This window comes from Equus asinus, chromosome 1 (genome assembly GCF_041296235.1).
Source record: "Equus asinus isolate D_3611 breed Donkey chromosome 1, EquAss-T2T_v2, whole genome shotgun sequence".
Lineage (NCBI taxonomy): Eukaryota > Metazoa > Chordata > Mammalia > Perissodactyla > Equidae > Equus > Equus asinus.
Window position 1 is genome coordinate 89,238,835 of NC_091790.1, and position 7,463 is coordinate 89,246,297.

Genomic DNA, 7,463 nt, shown 5'->3' on the forward strand with positions numbered 1-7,463 from the left:
AGGCATGCCAGAACCACCTCTCAAATGTGCCAAAATCAAGTGCCGGAGATGCCAGAAGCACCTGCCGAGCTAGCCGGAAGCAACTGCTCGAATCATCGGAACCACCTGTGGGACACGCCAAAATCACCTGCTGGCTACGCCAGAATCACTTGGTGGACAATCCGGAATCACCTGCCAGACATGCCAGCACCACCTGTCAGACGTGCTGGAACCATGTGCCGGACCCCGGAACTGCCTCCTGGACAGACGGGAACCACCTGCCAGAGATGCCGGAGTCACCTGCCGAGAACGCCGGAACCACCTGAACAGCTAGCCAGAAACACCTGCCGGACATGCCAAAATCACCTGCCAGACATGCCAAAATCACCTTCAAGACACGCCAAAATCACCTGCCGGCTATGCCTGAACCACTTGCCGGACACTCCTGAATCACATGTCCGGCATGCCAGAACCACCTCTCAGAGATGCCGGAAGCACGTGCCGGACACGCCGGAACCACCTGAACAGCTCGCCAGTAACACCTGCCGGACACATCAAAATCACCTGCCGGACACGCCAAAATCAACTGCCGGCTAGGCCAGAACCACGTGGCGGCCTCTATGGAATCACCTGACGGGCATGCCGGAACCACCTCTCACACGTGCCAGAAGCACATGTCGGACACTCCGGAATTACCTGCCGGGCATGCCAGAACCACCTCTGACATGCCAGAACCTCATGCCGGACACCCCAGAACCACCTGCTGGACAGACTGGAACCACCTGCTGGACAAGCTGGAACCACCGGCTCGACTCGCTGGAACCACCGCCAGACATGCAAAATCACCTGCCGGCTACGCCAGAAGCACTTGGCGAACAGTCTGGAATCACCAGCCGGGCATGCCGGAACCACCTCTCAGATGTGCCAGAACCACATGCCAATGACACCGGAAGCACCTGCCAAGCACACCGGAACCACCTGCTCGATTTGCCAAACCACCTGCCGGACACGCCAAAATCACCTGCCGGCTACACCACAACCAGTTGCTGAACATTTCAGAATCACCTGCCGGGCATGCTGGAACCACCTGACGGTCACGCCAAAATCACTTGCCAGCTATGCCAGAACCACTTGGCGGACACTCCGGAAACACCTGTGGGACTGGCCGGAGCCACCTGTCAGACGAGCTAGAACCATGTGCATGAGAGGCCGGAACCACACCCCGAAAATGCCGAAACCATCTGCCAGACCCGTCTGAACCACCTGCCGAGCACGCCAGAACCACCTGCTCGACTCGCCGGAACCACCTGCCTGGCACGCGAAAATCACGTGCCGGCTATGCCAAAACCACTTTGTGGACACTCCAGAATCACCTTCCGGGCATGCCGGAACCATGTCCTGGCAAGACTGCAAACACCTGCCGGACCTGCCTGAACCACCTGCCGAGCACGCCGGAACCACCTGCTCGACTCACCAGAACCACCTGCCGGACACGCCGGAACCACCTACCGGACACAACGGAACCACCATCCGGACACGCCTGAACCACCTGCCAAGCATGCAGGAAGCAACTGCTCGACTCGCAGGACCCACTTACCGGACATGCGAAAATCACATGACGGCTGCGCCAGAATGACTTTTCGGTCACTCCGGAATCACCTGCCAGGCATGCTGGAACCACCTCTCAGAAGTGCCAGAACCACGTGCCATAGACACTGGATGCACCTGCCGAGCACGCCAGAACCTCCTGCTCGACTCACCGGAACCACCTGCAGGAGATGCCAAAATCATCTGCCAGCTAGGCCAGAACCACGTGGTGTACTCTATGGAATCACCCCCTGGGCATGCCAGAACCACCTCTCAGAAGTGCCGGAAGCACGTGCCAGACATGCCGGAACCACCTACAGGAAACAACGGAACCACCTGCCGGACACGCAAAAATCACCTGCTGGCTATGCCAGAACCACTTGCCGGACTTTCTGGAATCACCTGCTGGGAATGCCGGACCCACCTCTCAAATGTGCCAAAATCAAGTGCCAGAGACGCCAGAAGCACCTGCCGAGCTAGCCGGAAGCACCTGCTCAAATCGTCGGAACCACCTGTGGGACACGCCAAAATCACATGCTGGCTATGCCAGAACCACTTGGTGGACAATCCGGAATCACATGCCGGACATGCCAGAACCACCTGTCAGACGTGCCGGAACCACGTGCCGGACACACCAGAACCACCTCCTGGACAGACCGAAACCACCTACTGGACCTGCCTGAACCAACAGCCAAGCATGTCAAAACCACCTGCCGGACACGACAAAATCACCTGCGGGCTAGGCCAGAACCGCTTGGAGGACTCTCCAGGATCACCTGCCGGGTATGCCGGTACCACCTCTCAGATGTACCAGAATGACGTGGCGGACAGTCCAGAATCACCTGCTGGGCATGCGAGAACGAGCTCTCAGTCGTACCAGAACCATGTGCGGCACACGTCGGAACCCACTACCAGACAGACCGGACCACCTGCCGGACACACTGGAATCACCTGCCGAGAACGCCGGAACCACCTGAACAGCTCGCCAGAAACACCTAACGGACATGTCAAAATCACCTGCCGGACATGCGAAAATCACCTGCCGGCTACGCCAGAACCACTTGCTGGACAGTCCGGAATCACCTGTCGGGCATGCCGGAACCACCTCTCAGACTTGCCAGAAACACGTGCCAGAGACACCGGATGCAACTGCCGAGCACGCCGGAACCTCCTGCTCGACTCGCCGGAACCACCTGCCGGTTCTGCCAGAACCACGTGACGGACTCTATGGAATCACCTGCCGGGCATGCCGGAACCACCTCTCCGACGTGCCAGAAGCACATGCCGGACATTCCGGAACCACCTACTGGACAGACCGGAACCACCTGCTGGACCCACCTGAACCACTTGCTGAGCACTCCAGAACAAGCTGCTCGACTCGCTGGAGCCACCTGCTGGACACTCCAAAATCACCATCCGGCTATGCCAGAACCACTTGCCGCACACTCCGGAATCACCTGCAGGGCATGCCTGAACCACCTTATGAGCATGCTGGAACCACCTGCTCGACTCGCTGAAACCATCTGCCGGATACGCCAAAATCACCTGCCAGCTACGTCAGAACCACTTGGCATACAAGCCAGAATAACGTCCGGGCATGCCGGCACAACCTCTCAGACGTGATGGGACCATGTGCCGGACAGAACAGAACAACCTGCCAGACACACCGGGACCACCTGCCGAACACACCAGAGACACCTGCTCGAGTCGCCGGAACCACCTGCTGGGCAGGCCAAAATCAACTGCCGGCTATGCCAGAACCACCTGGGGGACAGTCCGGAATCACCTGCTGGCCATGCCGGAACCACCTTTCAGAAGTACCAGAACCACGTGCCGGACAGACTGGAACCACGTACCAGACAGACTGGAACAACCTGTCAGCCACTCGTGAACCACCTGCCGAGCACGCTGGAACCACCTGCTCCAGTTGCAGGACCCACTTGCCAGACATGCCAAAATAAACTGCCGGCTACGCCAGAACCACTTGCCGGACACTCCAGAATCACCTGCCAGGCATGCCAGAACAACCTCTCAGACGTGCCAGAACCACGTGCCGGAGACACTGGAACCACCTGCTGAACATGCAGGAACCATCTGCTCGACTCGCAGGACCCACATGCCGGACACGCAAAAATCACCTGCGGGCTAGGCCAGAACCACTTGGAGGACACTCTGGGATCACCTGCCGGGCATGCTGGTACCACGTCTCAGATGTGCCAGAACCACATGGCGGACAGTCTGGAATCACATGCTGGGCATGCAGGAACCACCTCTCAGACGTACCAGAACCACGTGCGGCACACACCGGAACCCACTACTGGACAGACTGGAACCACCTGCCGGACACGCCGGAATCACCTGCCGAGAACGCCACAACCACCTGAAGAGCTCGCCAGAAACACGTGCCGGATACGTCAAAATCACGTGCTGGACATGCCAAAATCACCTGCTAGCTACACCAGAACCACTTGCCAGACACTCCGGAATCACCTGTCGAGCATGCCGGAACCACCTCTCAGACGTGCCATAACCATATGCCAGAGACACCGGATGCACCTACTGGACAAACCGGAACCACCTGCCGGAACCGCCTGAACCACCTGCTGAGCACGCCGGAACAACCTGCTCGACTAGCTGGAGCCACCTGCTGAACACGCCAAAATCACCAGCCGGCTATGCCAGAATCACATGCAGGAGACTCCGGACTCACCTGCCGGGCATGCCGGCACAACCTTTCAGACATGCCGGAAGCACGTGCCAGATACGCCGGAACCACCTCCCGCAAGATGGCAACCACCTTCTGGACACGCCTTAACCACCTGCCCAGCATGCCGGAACCACCTGTTCGACTCGCCAGACCCACCTGCCGAACACGCAACAGTCACATGCTGGCTACGCCAGAACCACTTGGCGGACGCTACGGAATCACCTGCCTGGCATGCCAGAACCACGTCAGAGACGTGCCAGAACCATGTGCTGGACATGCCGGAACCATCTCCTGTGCAGACCGGAACCACTTGCTGGACAAGCCTGAACCATCTCCCGAGAACTCAAGAACCACCTCCTCCACTTGCAGGAATCACCGGCCATACACGCCAAAATAACCAGCCAGCTACGCCAGAACCACATGTCAGAAACTCCGGAATCACCTGCTGGGCATGCCGACACAACATCTCGGACGTGCCAGAACCACGTGCTGGACACGCCAGAACCAGCTGCTTGAATCGCCGGACACACCTGCCGGACACGCCAAAATCACCTGCCGGCTACACCAGAACCGCTTGCAGGACACTCCGGAATCACCAGCCTGGCATGCCGGAACCACCTCTCAGAAGTGCCAGAACCACATGCCGGAGACTCCAGAAGCACCAGCCAAGCATGCCAGAACCACCTGATCCACTCCCCAGAACCACCTGCTGGACATGCCAAAATCACCTGCCGGCTACGCCAGAACAACTTGCCAGACACTACAGAATCACCTGTGGGGCATGCTGGCACAACCTCTCTGATGTGCCAGAACCAAGTTCCAGACATGCCGGAACCACCTCCCGGACAGAACGGAACCACCTGCCAGACCCACCTGAACCACCTGCCGAGCACCCCGGAACCACCTGCTCGACTCGCCGGAAACACCTGCCAGACAGAGCAAAATCACCTCCCGGCTACACCAGAACCACTTGCAGGACACTCCGGAATCACCTCCGGGGCAGACCAGAAAGACCTGCCAGACACGCTGGAACCCCCTGCTCGACTCGCCAGACACACCTGCCAGACATGCCAAAATCACCTGCCGGCTATCCCAGAACCACTTGGCGGACACTCCGGAATCACGTGCTGGGCATGCCGGAACCAGCTCTCAGACATGCCAGCACCACATGCCAAAGAAACCGGGAGCACCAGCACAGCACCCTGGAGCCACCTGCTCGACTTGCTGGAAGCAGCTGCCGGACACGTCCAAATCACATGCCGGCTACACCAGAACCACTTGGCGGACTCTCTGGAATCGCCTGCCAGGCATGCTGGAACCACCTCTCAGACGTGCTGGAACCACGTGCCGGACACCCCGGAACCACCTCCCGGACAGACCGGAACCACCTGTCGGACCCACCTGAACCATGTGCCGAGCATGGCAGAACCACCTGCCGAGCACGGCAGAACCACCTGCTTGAGCCGCCAGAACGACCTACCTCACATGCCAAAATAACTTGCCGGGTACGCCAGAATCAGATAGAGGAATCTCCTGGATCACCTGCTGGGCATGCGGGAACCACCTCTAAGACGTACCAGAACCACGTGCCAGACACGCCCGAACTACGTCCTGGACAGAATGGAACCACCTGCCGCGCACCCCAGAACCACCTACTTGACTCGCTGGAACCACCTGCCGGACAAGCCAAAATCACCTGTCGGCTATTCCAGAACCACGTGTCGGACACTCTGGAATTCCCCTGCCAGGCATGCCGCAACCACCTCTCAGACATGCCAGACGCACATGCCGGACACGGCGGAACCACCTTCCGGACATACTGGAACAACATGCCAAAAACACCGGAACCACCTGCATCACTCTCCAGAACCACCTCCCAGACAGACCGGAACCACCTGCCGGGAACGCGTGAACCACCTGCTCAACTCGCTGGAACCACCTGTTGGACATGCCAAAATCACCAGCCAGCTACGCCAGAAACACTTGTCAGACACTCCGGAATCATGTGCTGGGCATGCCGGAACCACCTCTGAGACGTGCCAGAAGCACATGCCAGAAACGCCGGAAGCACCTGCCGAGCATGCCTGAACCACCTGATGCACTCCCCAGAACCACGTGCCAGACATACCAAAATCACATGCTGGCTATGCCAGAACCACTATTGGGACACTCTGGAATCATCTGCCGGGCATTCCGGAACCACCTCTCAGACGTGCCAGAACCACGTGGCGGACAGTCCGGATTCACCTGCCGGGCATGCCGGAAACACCTCTCAAACGTACCAGAACCACGTGCCGGACACGCAGGAACCACGACCTGGACAGACTGGAACCACCTGCTGGACATGACTGAACCACCTGTCATGCACGCTGGAGCCACCAGCTCGACTGGCAGGACCTACCTACCAGATACGCCAATATGACCTGCCGGCTGCGCCAGAACCACTTGTCAGACAGTCCAGAATCACCTGTCAGGCATGCCGGAACCACCTCTCAGACGTGCCAGAACCACGTGCCGGAGATGCCGGAAGCATCTACCGAGCTCGCCGGAACCACCTGCTCGACAGGATGGAACCACCTGCCGGACACACCATAATCATGTGCCGGATATGCCAGAACCACTTGCCGGACACTCCGGAATCACTTGTTGGGCAAGCCAGAACCACCTCACAAATGTGCCAGAATCATGTGCTGAAGACACCGGAAGCACCTGCTGAGCTCGCCGGAACCTCCTGCTCTAGACCCCAGAACCACATGCCAGACACGCCAAAATCACCTGCCGGGTACACCAGAACCACTTGGTGGACAATCCTGAATCACATGGGGGGCATGCCAGAACCACCTCTCAGATGTGCCTGAACCACGTGCCGGACCCGCCGGAACCACTTACCGGACAGTCTGGAAGCACTTGCCGGACACGCTGGATCCACCTACCGAGCACGCCGGAGCCACATGCATGACTCGCCGCAACCAACTGCCAGACAGGCCAAAACACCTGCCGGCTATGCCAGAACCACCTGCCGGACACGCCTGAACCACCTGCCGAGCATGCTGGAGCCACCTGCTCGACTCGCAGGACCCACCTACCAGATACGCCAATATGACCTGCCGGCTGTGCCAGAACCACTTGGTGGACAGTCTGGAATCACCTGCCGGGCATGTCAGAACCACCTCTCAGACATTCCAGAACC